At 49.2% G+C, this 19,720-nt stretch overlaps 9 non-coding genes across 9 annotated transcripts; all 9 read left to right on the forward strand.

Moving 5' to 3' along the window:
• Positions 1-230: 230 nt before the first annotated feature.
• On the forward strand, positions 231-350 carry trnal-caa (transfer RNA leucine (anticodon CAA)). Its single transcript has 2 exons — positions 231-268; positions 305-350. It is a non-coding gene; the product is annotated as a tRNA-Leu (tRNA).
• Positions 351-4,058: 3,708 nt separating this feature from the next.
• trnal-caa (transfer RNA leucine (anticodon CAA)) lies at positions 4,059-4,178 on the forward strand. Its single transcript has 2 exons — positions 4,059-4,096; positions 4,133-4,178. It is a non-coding gene; the product is annotated as a tRNA-Leu (tRNA).
• A 1,819-nt stretch (positions 4,179-5,997) lies between these two features.
• trnal-caa (transfer RNA leucine (anticodon CAA)) lies at positions 5,998-6,117 on the forward strand. Its single transcript has 2 exons — positions 5,998-6,035; positions 6,072-6,117. It is a non-coding gene; the product is annotated as a tRNA-Leu (tRNA).
• Positions 6,118-7,936: 1,819 nt separating this feature from the next.
• Positions 7,937-8,056, forward strand: trnal-caa (transfer RNA leucine (anticodon CAA)). The gene is made up of 2 exons: positions 7,937-7,974; positions 8,011-8,056. It is a non-coding gene; the product is annotated as a tRNA-Leu (tRNA).
• Positions 8,057-9,866: 1,810 nt separating this feature from the next.
• trnal-caa (transfer RNA leucine (anticodon CAA)) lies at positions 9,867-9,986 on the forward strand. Its single transcript has 2 exons — positions 9,867-9,904; positions 9,941-9,986. It is a non-coding gene; the product is annotated as a tRNA-Leu (tRNA).
• A 3,708-nt stretch (positions 9,987-13,694) lies between these two features.
• trnal-caa (transfer RNA leucine (anticodon CAA)) lies at positions 13,695-13,814 on the forward strand. The gene is made up of 2 exons: positions 13,695-13,732; positions 13,769-13,814. It is a non-coding gene; the product is annotated as a tRNA-Leu (tRNA).
• Positions 13,815-15,627: 1,813 nt separating this feature from the next.
• On the forward strand, positions 15,628-15,747 carry trnal-caa (transfer RNA leucine (anticodon CAA)). Its single transcript has 2 exons — positions 15,628-15,665; positions 15,702-15,747. It is a non-coding gene; the product is annotated as a tRNA-Leu (tRNA).
• Positions 15,748-17,564: 1,817 nt separating this feature from the next.
• trnal-caa (transfer RNA leucine (anticodon CAA)) lies at positions 17,565-17,684 on the forward strand. Its single transcript has 2 exons — positions 17,565-17,602; positions 17,639-17,684. It is a non-coding gene; the product is annotated as a tRNA-Leu (tRNA).
• A 1,815-nt stretch (positions 17,685-19,499) lies between these two features.
• trnal-caa (transfer RNA leucine (anticodon CAA)) lies at positions 19,500-19,619 on the forward strand. Its single transcript has 2 exons — positions 19,500-19,537; positions 19,574-19,619. It is a non-coding gene; the product is annotated as a tRNA-Leu (tRNA).
• Positions 19,620-19,720: the final 101 nt, after the last annotated feature.

Consider the following 19,720-nt stretch of genomic DNA (forward strand, 5'->3'; position numbering starts at 1 on the left):
CATGTGAGAGAGAGAGTGTGTGTGTGAGAGACAGATAGAGAGTGTGTGTGCATGTGCATGTGAGAGAGAGTGTGTGTGTGCGAGAGTGAGACTGTGTATGAGGGATTGTTGCTGAGTGTGAATGCAAGGGAGCTGCAGAAATGCGGAATTGCATTTTGTGTCTGCACAAGAGCAAGGTGACTAATTGTACAGAGTGAGAAAGACATCTGGAAAGGCATCTGCAGCAGCTTGTCAGGATGGCCGAGTGGTCTAAGGCGCCAGACTCAAGGAGTGTTAGTCCTTGCTCTGCATTTGGGCTTGTGAATTCTGGTCCCTTTCTAGGGGCGTGGGTTCAAATCCCACTCCTGACATTCTTCCCTTTTCCCCAAACACACCTTCCCACACCCACACACTGCCCCCACATTTCACAGCTTCTTGGAGAGGAGTCGCTCCCCCTTCACAAAGATGGAAGAGTCCAACCTGTCACTATCAAAGATAAGGCTGAGGCTTTTACAACAATCTTCAGCCGCAAGTGCCCACCGGATGATCTTACTCAGTCTCCCCCTGTGCTCCCCACCATCACAGACACCATTCTTCCAACAATTCCATTCACTCCGTGTCAGATCAAGAGACACTGGACACTGCAAAGGCTCTGTGCTCTGGCACTGCTCCTGAAGGCTGCTGCTCCACAACATGCCCTTCCTCCAGCCAAGTTCTACCAGGACAGTGACAACACTGGGATCGACCTGGCCATGTGGGAAATTATCCAGGTATGTCCTGGACATAAAAAGCAGGACAAATCCAACTCAGCCAATTCCTCTCCCATCCATCTGTTCCCAATCCTCGGTAAAGTGATGGAAGGGCTCACCAACAGTGCTATCAAGCAGCACCTGCTCAGTGACACCCAATTTGGCTTCCCCCAGGGTCACTCAGCTCCTGACCTGATTGTGTTTGTGTGTGTGTGTGAGAGAGAGAGATTGTGTGTGTGTGTGTGTGTGTGCGAGATTAAGATTGTGTGTGTGCCTGTGAGTGTGTGTGTGTTTGTGTGTGTGTGTGAGAGAGAGAGGTGTGTGTGTGTGTGTGTGTGTGAGATTGTGTGTGCCTGTGGGCGTGTGTGTGAGAGAGAGAGTGTGTGTTTGTGTGAAGGAGAGAGAGTGTGTATGTTAGCGTGTGTGTGTGTGAGAGAGAGTGCATGTGTGTGTGTGAGCGCAAGAGAGGCAGCGTGTACGTGTGTGTGTTTGTGTGTGTGAGAGTGAGAGAATGTGTGTGAGTATGTGTCTGAGAGTGTGTGTTTGTGTCTGTCTGTGTGTGTGTGAGTGAGAGTGTGTGTGAGAGAGAGTATGTATGTGTATATGTGTGTTTGAGAGAGGGAGGGTGTGAGTGTGTATATGAGTGTGTGGGCATGTGTGTGTGTGAGAAACAGAGAGGGAGAATTTGTAGGTGTGTTTGAGAGAGACAGAGTGTGTATGTGTGTGAGAGAGACAGAGTGTGCGTGTGTGTGTGTAAGAGAGAGTGTGCATGTGTCTTTGTGTGTGAGAGAGTGAAAGAATGTGTGTGTGTGAGAGAGAGTGTGTTTGAGAGAGAGAGAATGTGTGTGCGAGAGAGAGAGAATGTGTGTGTGTATGTGCGTGTATGTGTGTGTGTGAGTGAGAGTGGGTGCGTGTGAGAGAGAGAGAATTTGTATGTGTATGTCTGCAAGAGTGTGTTTGCGTGTGTCTGAGAGAGAGAGAGGAAGAATTTGTTGGTGTGTGTGAGAAAGAGTGTGTGTGTGAGATAGTGTGTGTGTGAGAGAGTGCGTGTGTCTGTGTGTGTGTAAGAGGGAGAAGTGTGTGTGTGTGAGTGAGAGTGTGTGTGTGAGAGAGACAGAGAAAGGGAGAATTTGTGTGTATGAGAGGGAGAGAGTGTGTTTGTGCGTGCATGTGAGAGAGAGAGTGTGTGTGTGAGAGACAGATAGAGAGTGTGTGTGCGTGTGCATGTGAGAGAGAGTGTGTGTGTGCGAGAGTGAGACTGTGTATGAGGGATTGTTGCTGAGTGTGAATGCAAGGGAGCTGCAGAAATGCGGAATTGCATTTTGTGTCTGCACAAGAGCAAGGTGACTAATTGTACAGAGTGAGAAAGACATCTGGAAAGGCATCTGCAGCAGCTTGTCAGGATGGCCGCATGGTCTAAGGCGCCAGACTCAAGGAGTGTTAGTCCTTTCTCTGCATCTGGGCTTGTGAATTCTGGTCACTTTCTAGGGGCGTGGGTTCCAATCCCACTCCTGACATTCTTCCCTTTTCCCCAAACAAACCTTCCCACACCCACACACTGCCCCCACATTTCACAGCTTCTTGGAGAGGAGTGGCTCCCCCTTCACAAAGATGGAAGAGTCCAACCTGTCACTATCAAAGATAAGGCTGAGGCTTTTACAACAATCTTCAGCCGCAAGTGCCCACCGGATGATCTTACTCAGTCTCCCCCTGTGCTCCCCACCATCACAGACACCATTCTTCCAACAATTCCATTCACTCCGTGTCAGATCAAGAGACACTGGACACTGCAAAGGCTCTGTGCTCTGGCACTGCTCCTGAAGGCTGCTGCTCCACAACATGCCCTTCCTCCAGCCAAGTTCTACCAGGACAGTGACAACACTGGGATCGACCTGGCCATGTGGGAAATTATCCAGGTATGTCCTGGACATAAAAAGCAGGACAAATCCAACTCAGCCAATTCCTCTCCCATCCATCTGTTCCCAATCCTCGGTAAAGTGATGGAAGGGCTCACCAACAGGGCTATCAAGCAGCACCTGCTCAGTGACACCCAGTTTGGCTTCCCCCAGGGTCACTCAGCTCCTGACCTGATTGTGTTTGTGTGTGTGTGTGAGAGAGAGAGATTGTGTGTGTGTGTGTGTGTGAGAGATAAAGATTGTGTGTGTGCCTGTGAGTGTGTGTGTGTTTGTGTGTGTGTGTGAAGGAGAGAGCGTGTGTGTGTTAGCATTTGTTTGTGTGCGTGTGAGAGAGAGTGTGTGTGTGTGTGAGAGAGAGAGGTGTGTGTGTGTGAGATTGTGTGTGCCTGTGGGCGTGTGTGTGAGAGAGAGAGTGTGTGTTTGTGTGAAGGAGAGAGAGTGTGTATGTTAGCGTGTGTGTGTGTGAGAGAGAGTGCATGTGTGTGTGTGAGCGCAAGAGAGGCAGCGTGTACGTGTGTGTGTTTGTGTGTGTGAGAGTGAGAGAATGTGTGTGAGTATGTGTCTGAGAGTGTGTGTTTGTGTCTGTCTGTGTGTGTGTGAGTGAGAGTATGTATGTGTATATGTGTGTTTGAGAGAGAGAGGGTGTGAGTGTGTATATGAGTGTGTGGGCATGTGTGTGTGTGAGAAACAGAGAGGGAGAATTTGTAGGTGTGTTTGAGAGAGACAGAGTGTGTATGTGTGTGAGAGAGACAGAGTGTGCGTGTGTGTGTGTAAGAGAGAGTGTGCATGTGTCTTTGTGTGTGAGAGAGTGAAAGAATGTGTGTGTGTGAGAGAGAGTGTGTTTGAGAGAGAGAGAATGTGTGTGCGAGAGAGAGAGAATGTGTGTGTGTATGTGCGTGTATGTGTGTGTGTGAGTGAGAGTGGGTGCGTGTGAGAGAGAGAGAATTTGTATGTGTATGTCTGCAAGAGTGTGTTTGCGTGTGTCTGAGAGAGAGAGAGGAAGAATTTGTTGGTGTGTGTGAGAAAGAGTGTGTGTGTGAGATAGTGTGTGTGTGAGAGAGTGCGTGTGTCTGTGTGTGTGTAAGAGGGAGAAGTGTGTGTGTGTGAGTGAGAGTGTGTGTGTGAGAGAGACAGAGAAAGGGAGAATTTGTGTGTATGAGAGGGAGAGAGTGTGTTTGTGCGTGCATGTGAGAGAGAGAGTGTGTGTGTGAGAGACAGATAGAGAGTGTGTGTGCGTGTGCATGTGAGAGAGAGTGTGTGTGTGCGAGAGTGAGACTGTGTATGAGGGATTGTTGCTGAGTGTGAATGCAAGGGAGCTGCAGAAATGCGGAATTGCATTTTGTGTCTGCACAAGAGCAAGGTGACTAATTGTACAGAGTGAGAAAGACATCTGGAAAGGCATCTGCAGCAGCTTGTCAGGATGGCCGAGTGGTCTAAAGCGCCAGACTCAAGGAGTGTTAGTCCTTGCTCTGCATCTGGGCTTGTGAATTCTGGTCCCTTTCTAGGGGCGTGGGTTCAAATCCCACTCCTGACATTCTCCCCTTTTCCCCAAACAAACCTTCCCACACCCACACACTGCCCCCACATTTCACAGCTTCTTGGAGAGGAGTCGCTCCCCCTTCACAAAGATGGAAGAGTCCAACCTGTCACTATCAAAGATAAGGCTGAGGCTTTTACAACAATCTTCAGCCGCAAGTGCCCACCGGATGATCTTACTCAGTCTCCCCCTGTGCTCCCCACCATCACAGACACCATTCTTCCAACAATTCCATTCACTCCGTGTCAGATCAAGAGACACTGGACACTGCAAAGGCTCTGTGCTCTGGCACTGATCCTGAAGGCTGCTACTCCACAACATGCCCTTCCTCCAGCCAAGTTCTCCCAGGACAGTTACAACACTGGGATCGACCTGGCCATGTGGGAAATTATCCAGGTATGTCCTGGACATAAAAAGCAGGACAAATCCAACTCAGCCAATTCCTCTCCCATCCATCTGTTCCCAATCCTCGGTAAAGTGATGGAAGGGCTCACCAACAGGGCTATCAAGCAGCACCTGCTCAGTGACACCCAGGTTGGCTTCCCCCAGGGTCACTCAGCTCCTGACCTGATTGTGTTTGTGTGTGTGTGTGTGAGAGAGAGAGAGATTGTGTGTGTGTGTGTGTGTGAGAGATAAAGATTGTGTGTGTGCCTGTGAGTGTGTGTGTGTTTGTGTGTGTGTGTGAAGGAGAGAGCGTGTGTGTGTTAGCATGTGTTTGTGTGCGTGTGAGAGAGAGTGTGTGTGTGTGTGTGAGAGAGAGAGGTGTGTGTGTGTGAGATTGTGTGTGCCTGTGGGCGTGTGTGTGAGAGAGAGAGTGTGTGTTTGTGTGAAGGAGAGAGAGTGTGTATGTTAGCGTGTGTGTGTGTGAGAGAGGGTGCATGTGTGTGTGTGAGCGCAAGAGAGGCAGCGTGTACGTGTGTGTGTTTGTGTGTGTGAGAGTGAGAGAATGTGTGTGAGTATGTGTCTGAGAGTGTGTGTTTGTGTCTGTCTGTGTGTGTGTGAGAGAGAGTATGTATGTGTATATGTGTGTTTGAGAGAGAGAGGGTGTGAGTGTGTATATGAGTGTGTGGGCATGTGTGTGTGTGAGAAACAGAGAGGGAGAATTTGTAGGTGTGTTTGAGAGAGACAGAGTGTGTATGTGTGTGAGAGAGACAGAGTGTGTGTGTGTGTGTGTAAGAGAGAGTGTGCATGTGTCTTTGTGTGTGAGAGAGTGAAAGAATGTGTGTGTGTGAGAGAGAGTGTGTTTGAGAGAGAGAGAATGTGTGTGCGAGAGAGAGAGAATGTGTGTGTGTATGTGCGTGTATGTGTGTGTGTGAGTGAGAGTGGGTGCGTGTGAGAGAGAGAGAATTTGTATGTGTATGTCTGCAAGAGTGTGTTTGCGTGTGTCTGAGAGAGAGAGAGGAAGAATTTGTTGGTGTGTGTGAGAAAGAGTGTGTGTGTGAGATAGTGTGTGTGTGAGAGAGTGCGTGTGTCTGTGTGTGTGTAAGAGGGAGAAGTGTGTGTGTGTGAGTGAGAGTGTGTGTGTGAGAGAGACAGAGAAAGGGAGAATTTGTGTGTATGAGAGGGAGAGAGTGTGTTTGTGCGTGCATGTGAGAGAGAGAGTGTGTGTGTGAGAGACAGATAGAGAGTGTGTGTGCGTGTGCATGTGAGAGAGAGTGTGTGTGTGCGAGAGTGAGACTGTGTATGAGGGATTGTTGCTGAGTGTGAATGCAAGGGAGCTGCAGAAATGCGGAATTGCATTTTGTGTCTGCACAAGAGCAAGGTGACTAATTGTACAGAGTGAGAAAGACATCTGGAAAGGCATCTGCAGCAGCTTGACAGGATGGCCGAGTGATCTAAGGCGCCAGACTCAAGGAGTGTTAGTCCTTGCTCTGCGTCTGGGCTTGTGAATTCTGGTCCCTTTCTAGGGGCGTGGGTTCAAATCCCACTTCTGACATTCTCCCCTTTTCCCCAAACAAACCTTCCCACACCCACACACTGCCCCCACATTTCACAGCTTCTTGGAGAGGAGTCGCTCCCCCTTCACAAAGATGGAAGAGTCCAACCTGTCACTATCAAAGATAAGGCTGAGGCTTTTACAACAATCTTCAGCCGCAAGTGCCCACCGGATGATCTTACTCAGTCTCCCCCTGTGCTCCCCACCATCACAGACACCATTCTTCCAACAATTCCATTCACTCCGTGTCAGATCAAGAGACACTGGACACTGCAAAGGCTCTGTGCTCTGGCACTGATCCTGAAGGCTGCTACTCCACAACATGCCCTTCCTCCAGCCAAGTTCTCCCAGGACAGTTACAACACTGGGATCGACCTGGCCATGTGGGAAATTATCCAGGTATGTCCTGGACATAAAAAGCAGGACAAATCCAACTCAGCCAATTCCTCTCCCATCCATCTGTTCCCAATCCTCGGTAAAGTGATGGAAGGGCTCACCAACAGGGCTATCAAGCAGCACCTGCTCAGTGACACCCAGGTTGGCTTCCCCCAGGGTCACTCAGCTCCTGACCTGATTGTGTTTGTGTGTGTGTGTGTGAGAGAGAGAGAGATTGTGTGTGTGTGTGTGTGTGAGAGATAAAGATTGTGTGTGTGCCTGTGAGTGTGTGTGTGTTTGTGTGTGTGTGTGAAGGAGAGAGCGTGTGTGTGTTAGCATGTGTTTGTGTGCGTGTGAGAGAGAGTGTGTGTGTGTGTGTGAGAGAGAGAGGTGTGTGTGTGTGAGATTGTGTGTGCCTGTGGGCGTGTGTGTGAGAGAGAGAGTGTGTGTTTGTGTGAAGGAGAGAGAGTGTGTATGTTAGCGTGTGTGTGTGTGAGAGAGAGTGCATGTGTGTGTGTGAGCGCAAGAGAGGCAGCGTGTACGTGTGTGTGTTTGTGTGTGTGAGAGTGAGAGAATGTGTGTGAGTATGTGTCTGAGAGTGTGTGTTTGTGTCTGTCTGTGTGTGTGTGAGAGAGAGTATGTATGTGTATATGTGTGTTTGAGAGAGAGAGGGTGTGAGTGTGTATATGAGTGTGTGGGCATGTGTGTGTGTGAGAAACAGAGAGGGAGAATTTGTAGGTGTGTTTGAGAGAGACAGAGTGTGTATGTGTGTGAGAGAGACAGAGTGTGTGTGTGTGTGTGTAAGAGAGAGTGTGCATGTGTCTTTGTGTGTGAGAGAGTGAAAGAATGTGTGTGTGTGAGAGAGAGTGTGTTTGAGAGAGAGAGAATGTGTGTGCGAGAGAGAGAGAATGTGTGTGTGTATGTGCGTGTATGTGTGTGTGTGAGTGAGAGTGGGTGCGTGTGAGAGAGAGAGAATTTGTATGTGTATGTCTGCAAGAGTGTGTTTGCGTGTGTCTGAGAGAGAGAGAGGAAGAATTTGTTGGTGTGTGTGAGAAAGAGTGTGTGTGTGAGATAGTGTGTGTGTGAGAGAGTGCGTGTGTCTGTGTGTGTGTAAGAGGGAGAAGTGTGTGTGTGTGAGTGAGAGTGTGTGTGTGAGAGAGACAGAGAAAGGGAGAATTTGTGTGTATGAGAGGGAGAGAGTGTGTTTGTGCGTGCATGTGAGAGAGAGAGTGTGTGTGTGAGAGACAGATAGAGAGTGTGTGTGCGTGTGCATGTGAGAGAGAGTGTGTGTGTGCGAGAGTGAGACTGTGTATGAGGGATTGTTGCTGAGTGTGAATGCAAGGGAGCTGCAGAAATGCGGAATTGCATTTTGTGTCTGCACAAGAGCAAGGTGACTAATTGTACAGAGTGAGAAAGACATCTGGAAAGGCATCTGCAGCAGCTTGACAGGATGGCCGAGTGATCTAAGGCGCCAGACTCAAGGAGTGTTAGTCCTTGCTCTGCATCTGGGCTTGTGAATTCTGGTCCCTTTCTAGGGGCGTGGGTTCAAATCCCACTTCTGACATTCTCCCCTTTTCCCCAAACAAACCTTCCCACACCCACACACTGCCCCCACATTTCACAGCTTCTTGGAGAGGTTCGCTCCCCCTTCACAAAGATGGAAGAGTCCAACCTGTCACTTTCAAAGATAAGGCTGAGGCTTTTACAACAGTCTTCAGCCGCAAGTGCCCACCGGATGATCTTACTCAGTCTCCCCCTGTGCTCCCCACCATCACAGACACCATTCTTCCAACAATTCCATTCACTCCGTGTCAGATCAAGAGACACTGGACACTGCAAAGGCTCTGTGCTCTGGCACTGCTCCTGAAGGCTGCTGCTCCACAACATGCCCTTCCTCCAGCCAAGTTCTACCAGGACAGTGACAACACTGGGATCGACCTGGCCATGTGGGAAATTATCCAGGTATGTCCTGGACATAAAAAGCAGGACAAATCCAACTCAGCCAATTCCTCTCCCATCCATCTGTTCCCAATCCTCGGTAAAGTGATGGAAGGGCTCACCAACAGTGCTATCAAGCAGCACCTGCTCAGTGACACCCAGTTTGGCTTCCCCCAGGGTCACTCAGCTCCTGACCTGATTGTGTTTGTGTGTGTGTGTGAGAGAGAGAGATTGTGTGTGTGTGTGTGTGTGAGAGATAAAGATTGTGTGTGTGCCTGTGAGTGTGTGTGTGTTTGTGTGTGTGTGTGAAGGAGAGAGCGTGTGTGTGTTAGCATGTGTTTGTGTGCGTGTGAGAGAGAGTGTGTGTGTGTGTGAGAGAGAGGTGTGTGTGTGTGAGATTGTGTGTGCCTGTGGGCGTGTGTGTGAGAGAGAGAGTGTGTGTTTGTGTGAAGGAGAGAGAGTGTGTATGTTAGCGTGTGTGTGTGTGAGAGAGAGCGCATGTGTGTGTGTGAGCGCAAGAGAGGCAGCGTGTACGTGTGTGTGTTTGTGTGTGTGAGAGTGAGAGAATGTGTGTGAGTATGTGTCTGAGAGTGTGTGTTTGTGTCTGTCTGTGTGTGTGTGAGTGAGAGTATGTATGTGTATATGTGTGTTTGAGAGAGAGAGGGTGTGAGTGTGTATATGAGTGTGTGGGCATGTGTGTGTGTGAGAAACAGAGAGGGAGAATTTGTAGGTGTGTTTGAGAGAGACAGAGTGTGTATGTGTGTGAGAGAGACAGAGTGTGCGTGTGTGTGTGTAAGAGAGAGTGTGCATGTGTCTTTGTGTGTGAGAGAGTGAAAGAATGTGTGTGTGTGAGAGAGAGTGTGTTTGAGAGAGAGAGAATGTGTGTGCGAGAGAGAGAGAATGTGTGTGTGTATGTGCGTGTATGTGTGTGTGTGAGTGAGAGTGGGTGCGTGTGAGAGAGAGAGAATTTGTATGTGTATGTCTGCAAGAGTGTGTTTGCGTGTGTCTGAGAGAGAGAGAGGAAGAATTTGTTGGTGTGTGTGAGAAAGAGTGTGTGTGTGAGATAGTGTGTGTGTGAGAGAGTGCGTGTGTCTGTGTGTGTGTAAGAGGGAGAAGTGTGTGTGTGTGAGTGAGAGTGTGTGTGTGAGAGAGACAGAGAAAGGGAGAATTTGTGTGTATGAGAGGGAGAGAGTGTGTTTGTGCGTGCATGTGAGAGAGAGAGTGTGTGTGTGAGAGACAGATAGAGAGTGTGTGTGCATGTGCATGTGAGAGAGAGTGTGTGTGTGCGAGAGTGAGACTGTGTATGAGGGATTGTTGCTGAGTGTGAATGCAAGGGAGCTGCAGAAATGCGGAATTGCATTTTGTGTCTGCACAAGAGCAAGGTGACTAATTGTACAGAGTGAGAAAGACATCTGGAAAGGCATCTGCAGCAGCTTGTCAGGATGGCCGAGTGGTCTAAGGCGCCAGACTCAAGGAGTGTTAGTCCTTGCTCTGCATTTGGGCTTGTGAATTCTGGTCCCTTTCTAGGGGCGTGGGTTCAAATCCCACTCCTGACATTCTTCCCTTTTCCCCAAACACACCTTCCCACACCCACACACTGCCCCCACATTTCACAGCTTCTTGGAGAGGAGTCGCTCCCCCTTCACAAAGATGGAAGAGTCCAACCTGTCACTATCAAAGATAAGGCTGAGGCTTTTACAACAATCTTCAGCCGCAAGTGCCCACCGGATGATCTTACTCAGTCTCCCCCTGTGCTCCCCACCATCACAGACACCATTCTTCCAACAATTCCATTCACTCCGTGTCAGATCAAGAGACACTGGACACTGCAAAGGCTCTGTGCTCTGGCACTGCTCCTGAAGGCTGCTGCTCCACAACATGCCCTTCCTCCAGCCAAGTTCTACCAGGACAGTGACAACACTGGGATCGACCTGGCCATGTGGGAAATTATCCAGGTATGTCCTGGACATAAAAAGCAGGACAAATCCAACTCAGCCAATTCCTCTCCCATCCATCTGTTCCCAATCCTCGGTAAAGTGATGGAAGGGCTCACCAACAGTGCTATCAAGCAGCACCTGCTCAGTGACACCCAATTTGGCTTCCCCCAGGGTCACTCAGCTCCTGACCTGATTGTGTTTGTGTGTGTGTGTGAGAGAGAGAGATTGTGTGTGTGTGTGTGTGTGTGCGAGATTAAGATTGTGTGTGTGCCTGTGAGTGTGTGTGTGTTTGTGTGTGTGTGTGAGAGAGAGAGGTGTGTGTGTGTGTGTGTGTGTGAGATTGTGTGTGCCTGTGGGCGTGTGTGTGAGAGAGAGAGTGTGTGTTTGTGTGAAGGAGAGAGAGTGTGTATGTTAGCGTGTGTGTGTGTGAGAGAGAGTGCATGTGTGTGTGTGAGCGCAAGAGAGGCAGCGTGTACGTGTGTGTGTTTGTGTGTGTGAGAGTGAGAGAATGTGTGTGAGTATGTGTCTGAGAGTGTGTGTTTGTGTCTGTCTGTGTGTGTGTGAGTGAGAGTGTGTGTGAGAGAGAGTATGTATGTGTATATGTGTGTTTGAGAGAGGGAGGGTGTGAGTGTGTATATGAGTGTGTGGGCATGTGTGTGTGTGAGAAACAGAGAGGGAGAATTTGTAGGTGTGTTTGAGAGAGACAGAGTGTGTATGTGTGTGAGAGAGACAGAGTGTGCGTGTGTGTGTGTAAGAGAGAGTGTGCATGTGTCTTTGTGTGTGAGAGAGTGAAAGAATGTGTGTGTGTGAGAGAGAGTGTGTTTGAGAGAGAGAGAATGTGTGTGCGAGAGAGAGAGAATGTGTGTGTGTATGTGCGTGTATGTGTGTGTGTGAGTGAGAGTGGGTGCGTGTGAGAGAGAGAGAATTTGTATGTGTATGTCTGCAAGAGTGTGTTTGCGTGTGTCTGAGAGAGAGAGAGGAAGAATTTGTTGGTGTGTGTGAGAAAGAGTGTGTGTGTGAGATAGTGTGTGTGTGAGAGAGTGCGTGTGTCTGTGTGTGTGTAAGAGGGAGAAGTGTGTGTGTGTGAGTGAGAGTGTGTGTGTGAGAGAGACAGAGAAAGGGAGAATTTGTGTGTATGAGAGGGAGAGAGTGTGTTTGTGCGTGCATGTGAGAGAGAGAGTGTGTGTGTGAGAGACAGATAGAGAGTGTGTGTGCGTGTGCATGTGAGAGAGAGTGTGTGTGTGCGAGAGTGAGACTGTGTATGAGGGATTGTTGCTGAGTGTGAATGCAAGGGAGCTGCAGAAATGCGGAATTGCATTTTGTGTCTGCACAAGAGCAAGGTGACTAATTGTACAGAGTGAGAAAGACATCTGGAAAGGCATCTGCAGCAGCTTGTCAGGATGGCCGCATGGTCTAAGGCGCCAGACTCAAGGAGTGTTAGTCCTTTCTCTGCATCTGGGCTTGTGAATTCTGGTCACTTTCTAGGGGCGTGGGTTCCAATCCCACTCCTGACATTCTTCCCTTTTCCCCAAACAAACCTTCCCACACCCACACACTGCCCCCACATTTCACAGCTTCTTGGAGAGGAGTGGCTCCCCCTTCACAAAGATGGAAGAGTCCAACCTGTCACTATCAAAGATAAGGCTGAGGCTTTTACAACAATCTTCAGCCGCAAGTGCCCACCGGATGATCTTACTCAGTCTCCCCCTGTGCTCCCCACCATCACAGACACCATTCTTCCAACAATTCCATTCACTCCGTGTCAGATCAAGAGACACTGGACACTGCAAAGGCTCTGTGCTCTGGCACTGCTCCTGAAGGCTGCTGCTCCACAACATGCCCTTCCTCCAGCCAAGTTCTACCAGGACAGTGACAACACTGGGATCGACCTGGCCATGTGGGAAATTATCCAGGTATGTCCTGGACATAAAAAGCAGGACAAATCCAACTCAGCCAATTCCTCTCCCATCCATCTGTTCCCAATCCTCGGTAAAGTGATGGAAGGGCTCACCAACAGGGCTATCAAGCAGCACCTGCTCAGTGACACCCAGTTTGGCTTCCCCCAGGGTCACTCAGCTCCTGACCTGATTGTGTTTGTGTGTGTGTGTGAGAGAGAGAGATTGTGTGTGTGTGTGTGTGTGAGAGATAAAGATTGTGTGTGTGCCTGTGAGTGTGTGTGTGTTTGTGTGTGTGTGTGAAGGAGAGAGCGTGTGTGTGTTAGCATTTGTTTGTGTGCGTGTGAGAGAGAGTGTGTGTGTGTGTGAGAGAGAGAGGTGTGTGTGTGTGAGATTGTGTGTGCCTGTGGGCGTGTGTGTGAGAGAGAGAGTGTGTGTTTGTGTGAAGGAGAGAGAGTGTGTATGTTAGCGTGTGTGTGTGTGAGAGAGAGTGCATGTGTGTGTGTGAGCGCAAGAGAGGCAGCGTGTACGTGTGTGTGTTTGTGTGTGTGAGAGTGAGAGAATGTGTGTGAGTATGTGTCTGAGAGTGTGTGTTTGTGTCTGTCTGTGTGTGTGTGAGTGAGAGTATGTATGTGTATATGTGTGTTTGAGAGAGAGAGGGTGTGAGTGTGTATATGAGTGTGTGGGCATGTGTGTGTGTGAGAAACAGAGAGGGAGAATTTGTAGGTGTGTTTGAGAGAGACAGAGTGTGTATGTGTGTGAGAGAGACAGAGTGTGCGTGTGTGTGTGTAAGAGAGAGTGTGCATGTGTCTTTGTGTGTGAGAGAGTGAAAGAATGTGTGTGTGTGAGAGAGAGTGTGTTTGAGAGAGAGAGAATGTGTGTGCGAGAGAGAGAGAATGTGTGTGTGTATGTGCGTGTATGTGTGTGTGTGAGTGAGAGTGGGTGCGTGTGAGAGAGAGAGAATTTGTATGTGTATGTCTGCAAGAGTGTGTTTGCGTGTGTCTGAGAGAGAGAGAGGAAGAATTTGTTGGTGTGTGTGAGAAAGAGTGTGTGTGTGAGATAGTGTGTGTGTGAGAGAGTGCGTGTGTCTGTGTGTGTGTAAGAGGGAGAAGTGTGTGTGTGTGAGTGAGAGTGTGTGTGTGAGAGAGACAGAGAAAGGGAGAATTTGTGTGTATGAGAGGGAGAGAGTGTGTTTGTGCGTGCATGTGAGAGAGAGAGTGTGTGTGTGAGAGACAGATAGAGAGTGTGTGTGCGTGTGCATGTGAGAGAGAGTGTGTGTGTGCGAGAGTGAGACTGTGTATGAGGGATTGTTGCTGAGTGTGAATGCAAGGGAGCTGCAGAAATGCGGAATTGCATTTTGTGTCTGCACAAGAGCAAGGTGACTAATTGTACAGAGTGAGAAAGACATCTGGAAAGGCATCTGCAGCAGCTTGTCAGGATGGCTGCATGGTCTAAGGCGCCAGACTCAAGGAGTGTTAGTCCTTGCTCTGCATCTGGGCTTGTGAATTCTGGTCCCTTTCTAGGGGCGTGGGTTCAAATCCCACTCCTGACATTCTCCCCTTTTCCCCAAACAAACCTTCCCACACCCACACACTGCCCCCACATTTCACAGCTTCTTGGAGAGGAGTCGCTCCCCCTTCACAAAGATGGAAGAGTCCAACCTGTCACTATCAAAGATAAGGCTGAGGCTTTTACAACAATCTTCAGCCGCAAGTGCCCACCGGATGATCTTACTCAGTCTCCCCCTGTGCTCCCCACCATCACAGACACCATTCTTCCAACAATTCCATTCACTCCGTGTCAGATCAAGAGACACTGGACACTGCAAAGGCTCTGTGCTCTGGCACTGCTCCTGAAGGCTGCTGCTCCACAACATGCCCTTCCTCCAGCCAAGTTCTACCAGGACAGTGACAACACTGGGATCGACCTGGCCATGTGGGAAATTATCCAGGTATGTCCTGGACATAAAAAGCAGGACAAATCCAACTCAGCCAATTCCTCTCCCATCCATCTGTTCCCAATCCTCGGTAAAGTGATGGAAGGGCTCACCAACAGTGCTATCAAGCAGCACCTGCTCAGTGACACCCAGTTTGGCTTCCCCCAGGGTCACTCAGCTCCTGACCTGATTGTGTTTGTGTGTGTGTGTGAGAGAGAGAGATTGTGTGTGTGTGTGTGTGTGAGAGATAAAGATTGTGTGTGTGCCTGTGAGTGTGTGTGTGTTTGTGTGTGTGTGTGAAGGAGAGAGCGTGTGTGTGTTAGCATGTGTTTGTGTGCGTGTGAGAGAGAGTGTGTGTGTGTGTGAGAGAGAGAGGTGTGTGTGTGTGAGATTGTGTGTGCCTGTGGGCGTGTGTGTGAGAGAGAGAGTGTGTGTTTGTGTGAAGGAGAGAGAGTGTGTATGTTAGCGTGTGTGTGTGTGAGAGAGAGTGCATGTGTGTGTGTGAGCGCAAGAGAGGCAGCGTGTACGTGTGTGTGTTTGTGTGTGTGAGAGTGAGAGAATGTGTGTGAGTATGTGTCTGAGAGTGTGTGTTTGTGTCTGTCTGTGTGTGTGTGAGTGAGAGTATGTATGTGTATATGTGTGTTTGAGAGAGAGAGGGTGTGACTGTGTATATGAGTGTGTGGGCATGTGTGTGTGTGAGAAACAGAGAGGGAGAATTTGTAGGTGTGTTTGAGAGAGACAGAGTGTGTATGTGTGTGAGAGAGACAGAGTGTGCGTGTGTGTGTGTAAGAGAGAGTGTGCATGTGTCTTTGTGTGTGAGAGAGTGAAAGAATGTGTGTGTGTGAGAGAGAGTGTGTTTGAGAGAGAGAGAATGTGTGTGCGAGAGAGAGAGAATGTGTGTGTGTATGTGCGTGTATGTGTGTGTGTGAGTGAGAGTGGGTGCGTGTGAGAGAGAGAGAATTTGTATGTGTATGTCTGCAAGAGTGTGTTTGCGTGTGTCTGAGAGAGAGAGAGGAAGAATTTGTTGGTATGTGTGAGAAAGAGTGTGTGTGTGAGATAGTGTGTGTGTGAGAGAGTGCGTGTGTCTGTGTGTGTGTAAGAGGGAGAAGTGTGTGTGTGTGAGTGAGAGTGTGTGTGTGAGAGAGACAGAGAAAGGGAGAATTTGTGTGTATGAGAGGGAGAGAGTGTGTTTGTGCGTGCATGTGAGAGAGAGAGTGTGTGTGTGAGAGACAGATAGAGAGTGTGTGTGCGTGTGCATGTGAGAGAGAGTGTGTGTGTGCGAGAGTGAGACTGTGTATGAGGGATTGTTGCTGAGTGTGAATGCAAGGGAGCTGCAGAAATGCGGAATTGCATTTTGTGTCTGCACAAGAGCAAGGTGACTAATTGTACAGAGTGAGAAAGACATCTGGAAAGGCATCGGCAGCAGCTTGTCAGGATGGCCGAGTGGTCTAAAGCGCCAGACTCAAGGAGTGTTAGTCCTTGCTCTGCATCTGGGCTTGTGAATTCTGGTCCCTTTCTAGGGGCGTGGGTTCAAATCCCACTCCTGACATTCTCCCATTTTCCCCAAACAAACCTTCCCACACCCACACACTGCCCCCACATTTCACAGCTTCTTGGAGAGGAGTCGCTCCCCCTTCACAAAGATGGAAGAGTCCAACCTGTCACTATCAAAGATAAGGCTGAGGCTTTTACAACAATCTTCAGCCGCAAGTGCCCACCGGATGATCTTACTCAGTCTCCCCCTGTGCTCCCCACCATCACAGACACCATTCTTCCAACAATTCCATTCACTCCGTGTCAGATCAAGAGACACTGGACACTGCAAAGGCTCTGTGCTCTGGCACTGAACCTGAAGGCTGCTACTCCACAACATGCCCTTCCTCCAGCCAAGTTCTCCCAGGACAGTTACAACACTGGGATCGACCTGGCCATGTGGGAAATTATCCAGGTATGTCCTGGACATAAAAAGCAGGACAAATCCAACTCAGCCAATTCCTCTCCCATCCATCTGTTCCCAATCCTCGGTAAAGTGATGGAAGGGCTCACCAACAGGGCTATCAAGCAGCACCTGCTCAGTGACACCCAGGTTGGATTCCCCCAGGGTCACTCAGCTCCTGACCTGATTGTGTTTGTGTGTGTGTGTGTGAGAGAGAGAGAGATTGTGTGTGTGTGTGTGTGTGAGAGATAAAGATTGTGTGTGTGCCTGTGAGTGTGTGTGTGTTTGTGTGTGTGTGTGAAGGAGAGAGCGTGTGTGTGTTAGCATGTGTTTGTGTGCGTGTGAGAGAGAGTGTGTGTGTGTGTGAGAGAGAGAGGTGTGTGTGTGTGAGATTGTGTGTGCCTGTGGGCGTGTGTGTGAGAGAGAGAGTGTGTGTTTGTGTGAAGGAGAGAGAGTGTGTATGTTAGCGTGTGTGTGTGTGAGAGAGAGTGCATGTGTGTGTGTGAGCGCAAGAGAGGCAGCGTGTACGTGTGTGTGTTTGTGTGTGTGAGAGTGAGAGAATGTGTGTGAGTATGTGTCTGAGAGTGTGTGTTTGTGTCTGTCTGTGTGTGTGTGAGAGAGAGTATGTATGTGTATATGTGTGTTTGAGAGAGAGAGGGTGTGAGTGTGTATATGAGTGTGTGGGCATGTGTGTGTGTGAGAAACAGAGAGGGAGAATTTGTAGGTGTGTTTGAGAGAGACAGAGTGTGTATGTGTGTGAGAGAGACAGAGTGTGTGTGTGTGTGTGTAAGAGAGAGTGTGCATGTGTCTTTGTGTGTGAGAGAGTGAAAGAATGTGTGTGTGTGAGAGAGAGTGTGTTTGAGAGAGAGAGAATGTGTGTGCGAGAGAGAGAGAATGTGTGTGTGTATGTGCGTGTATGTGTGTGTGTGAGTGAGAGTGGGTGCGTGTGAGAGAGAGAGAATTTGTATGTGTATGTCTGCAAGAGTGTGTTTGCGTGTGTCTGAGAGAGAGAGAGGAAGAATTTGTTGGTGTGTGTGAGAAAGAGTGTGTGTGTGAGATAGTGTGTGTGTGAGAGAGTGCGTGTGTCTGTGTGTGTGTAAGAGGGAGAAGTGTGTGTGTGTGAGTGAGAGTGTGTGTGTGAGAGAGACAGAGAAAGGGAGAATTTGTGTGTATGAGAGGGAGAGAGTGTGTTTGTGCGTGCATGTGAGAGAGAGAGTGTGTGTGTGAGAGACAGATAGAGAGTGTGTGTGCGTGTGCATGTGAGAGAGAGTGTGTGTGTGCGAGAGTGAGACTGTGTATGAGGGATTGTTGCTGAGTGTGAATGCAAGGGAGCTGCAGAAATGCGGAATTGCATTTTGTGTCTGCACAAGAGCAAGGTGACTAATTGTACAGAGTGAGAAAGACATCTGGAAAGGCATCTGCAGCAGCGTGTCAGGATGGCCGAGTGGTCTAAGGCGCCAGACTCAAGGTGTGTTAGTCCTTGCTCTGCATCTGGGCTTGTGAATTCTGGTCCCTTTCTAGGGGCGTGGGTTCAAATCCCACTCCTGACATTCTTCCCTTTTCCCCAAACAAACCTTCCCACACCCACACACTGCCCCCACATTTCACAGCTTCTTGGAGAGGAGTGGCTCCCCCTTCCCAAAGATGGAAGAGTCCAACCTGTCACTATCAAAGATAAGGCTGAGGCTTTTACAACAATCTTCAGCCGCAAGTGCCCACCGGATGATCTTACTCAGTCTCCCCCTGTGCTCCCCACCATCACAGACACCATTCTTCCAACAATTCCATTCACTCCGTGTCAGATCAAGAGACACTGGACACTGCAAAGGCTCTGTGCTCTGGCACTGCTCCTGAAGGCTGCTGCTCCACAACATGCCCTTCCTCCAGCCAAGTTCTACCAGGACAGTGACAACACTGGGATCGACCTGGCCATGTGGGAAATTATCCAGGTATGTCCTGGACATAAAAAGCAGGACAAATCCAACTCAGCCAATTCCTCTCCCATCCATCTGTTCCCAATCCTCGGTAAAGTGATGGAAGGGCTCACCAACAGGGCTATCAAGCAGCACCTGCTCAGTGACACCCAGTTTGGCTTCCCCCAGGGTCACTCAGCTCCTGACCTGATTGTGTTTGTGTGTGTGTGTGAGAGAGAGAGATTGTGTGTGTGTGTGTGTGTGTGAGAGATAAAGATTGTGTGTGTGCCTGTGAGTGTGTGTGTGTTTGTGTGTGTGTGTGAAGGAGAGAGCGTGTGTGTGTTAGCATGTGTTTGTGTGCGTGTGAGAGAGAGTGTGTGTGTGTGTGAGAGAGAGAGGTGTGTGTGTGTGAGATTGTGTGTGCCTGTGGGCGTGTGTGTGAGAGAGAGAGTGTGTGTTTGTGTGAAGGAGAGAGAGTGTGTATGTTAGCGTGTGTGTGTGTGAGAGAGAGTGCATGTGTGTGTGTGAGCGCAAGAGAGGCAGCGTGTACGTGTGTGTGTTTGTGTGTGTGAGAGTGAGAGAATGTGTGTGAGTATGTGTCTGAGAGTGTGTGTTTGTGTCTGTCTGTGTGTGTGTGAGTGAGAGTATGTATGTGTATATGTGTGTTTGAGAGAGAGAGGGTGTGAGTGTGTATATGAGTGTGTGGGCATGTGTGTGTGTGAGAAACAGAGAGGGAGAATTTGTAGGTGTGTTTGAGAGAGACAGAGTGTGTATGTGTGTGAGAGAGACAGAGTGTGCGTGTGTGTGTGTAAGAGAGAGTGTGCATGTGTCTTTGTGTGTGAGAGAGTGAAAGAATGTGTGTGTGTGAGAGAGAGTGTGTTTGAGAGAGAGAGAATGTGTGTGCGAGAGAGAGAGAATGTGTGTGTGTATGTGCGTGTATGTGTGTGTGTGAGTGAGAGTGGGTGCGTGTGAGAGAGAGAGAATTTGTATGTGTATGTCTGCAAGAGTGTGTTTGCGTGTGTCTGAGAGAGAGAGAGGAAGAATTTGTTGGTGTGTGTGAGAAAGAGTGTGTGTGTGAGATAGTGTGTGTGTGAGAGAGTGCGTGTGTCTGTGTGTGTGTAAGAGGGAGAAGTGTGTGTGTGTGAGTGAGAGTGTGTGTGTGAGAGAGACAGAGAAAGGGAGAATTTGTGTGTATGAGAGGGAGAGAGTGTGTTTGTGCGTGCATGTGAGAGAGAGAGTGTGTGTGTGAGAGACAGATAGAGAGTGTGTGTGCGTGTGCATGTGAGAGAGAGTGTGTGTGTGCGAGAGTGAGACTGTGTATGAGGGATTGTTGCTGAGTGTGAATGCAAGGGAGCTGCAGAAATGCGGAATTGCATTTTGTGTCTGCACAAGAGCAAGGTGACTAATTGTACAGAGTGAGAAAGACATCTGGAAAGGCATCTGCAGCAGCTTGTCAGGATGGCCGAGTGGTCTAAGGCAGCAGACTCAAGGAGTGTTAGTCCTTGCTCTGCATCTGGGCTTGTGAATTCTGGTCCCTTTCTAGGGGCGTGGGTTCAAATCCCACTCCTGACATTCTTCCCTTTTCCCCAAACAAACCTTCCCACACCCACACACTGCCCCCACATTTCACAGCTTCTTGGAGAGGAGTCGCTCCCCCTTCACAAAGATGGAAG

This window comes from Chiloscyllium punctatum, chromosome 17 (genome assembly GCF_047496795.1).
Source record: "Chiloscyllium punctatum isolate Juve2018m chromosome 17, sChiPun1.3, whole genome shotgun sequence".
Lineage (NCBI taxonomy): Eukaryota > Metazoa > Chordata > Chondrichthyes > Orectolobiformes > Hemiscylliidae > Chiloscyllium > Chiloscyllium punctatum.